We start from the raw sequence: 1,390 nt of genomic DNA, 5'->3' as shown, positions 1-1,390 counted from the left end.
ACAAGGTTGGAAAGACATCATATAGGATCTAATTGCTCCTATGGATGCGGACTAGCCCTCTTGTCCACGTTAATAACTTGAAACGTTACAATACCAACCAAGAAGACATCAAGCACAAAGAGACAACACAACCTCACAAAAAAGAAGAATTTCCAAGCGAAGAAAGTAGAAGAGACTCCGACAGAGAAGACACCAAATGTCAACGAACCGATAAATAGTTTCCAACAGTTCCTTGCAGAGTGGAAGATACTCCTCAATGTTGAAATCAGCTTGAAGCACGTCGAGAGACCTGAAGTCAGCCTCAACTCACATCGCTGAGTTCGCGAAGAGTCAGTTGACAGAGAAGTCAACTAATTGAGTGGGAGAGGATGTCATGATCGTGTTTGTTCAAGACATGTTGCGTATGGCTGCATGTCAAATGTCTTGGTCGAGACGTATTGTCCATGGCCGCATGCCCATACCAAACCCTTTATACATTGCTTTCATCTTAGATAGGTTTTTACTATTTCACGTTGTATGATCACCGTTCACCAAAATTTTGTCTATACCCGCCATGGCTAAAATGCCCCAAAATGTACTACAGTGGGATATGACTAGTTGTCACTATATACTACTTAAGTCATGTTGTTTCTTTATCTGCTTACAGTCATATAACTTTGCTTTCTTCCTTTCTTCAAATTGTTTTCAAATATATTCACTCACTCACATTTTCTAAAACATTGATGGCAAACATGACTCTAGTGAATCAGAGATTCTTTGCTTGATTTGAGGTTGAAAATGTAAAGTCTTAACCTCTTATTTCTTTAAATAGTACACTGTCGGCTGTCGTTTCACTGCCACTCATAAGATCACAATTATGAGGTATGTTTGGCCGTTGAGAGGCACCGCAAAAAACACTATTGTTTGAAGACCAACCAATTCAATTGAACCGATTTGACAAGTTCAGTTGGATTGTTGATCGGTTCAATTTGACCAATTGGTCTACTTGGACCGGTTTAGACCAATTTGGTCGGTTTAGCTCATTTTTTCTCTATTATTTATTCGAGTGAGAATAATATTTGTAGCTAATTCAATATAACTATCACTTTGGAGACTTGATTAAATAGATAGATGGAACATAATCGAGATAGAATTTACTCCTTTCATATTAGACAAGTACATGAGTAATTTCTTTCCGTGCTAACTTCAGAACTTGAACCATGAGTCTCATGCACTCACTAGCCTGAGCGAAAATTAATTTACTATGGAATCATACATAATAGGCTTATTAGAGGATCAATGATGTTTAAGATATAAGATGTAATTACAAGAGTAAAAATGGAATTTTTAATTCAATTATAACGCACCATCAACAGTCAAATGAATTGGATTAAAAAAAAAAAAAAAAAAA

The sequence above is a fragment of the Cucurbita pepo genome, chromosome LG17 (assembly GCF_002806865.2).
Source record: "Cucurbita pepo subsp. pepo cultivar mu-cu-16 chromosome LG17, ASM280686v2, whole genome shotgun sequence".
NCBI classification, from domain to species: Eukaryota; Viridiplantae; Streptophyta; class Magnoliopsida; order Cucurbitales; family Cucurbitaceae; genus Cucurbita; species Cucurbita pepo.
Note: the sequence above shows the minus strand (reverse complement) of the source record.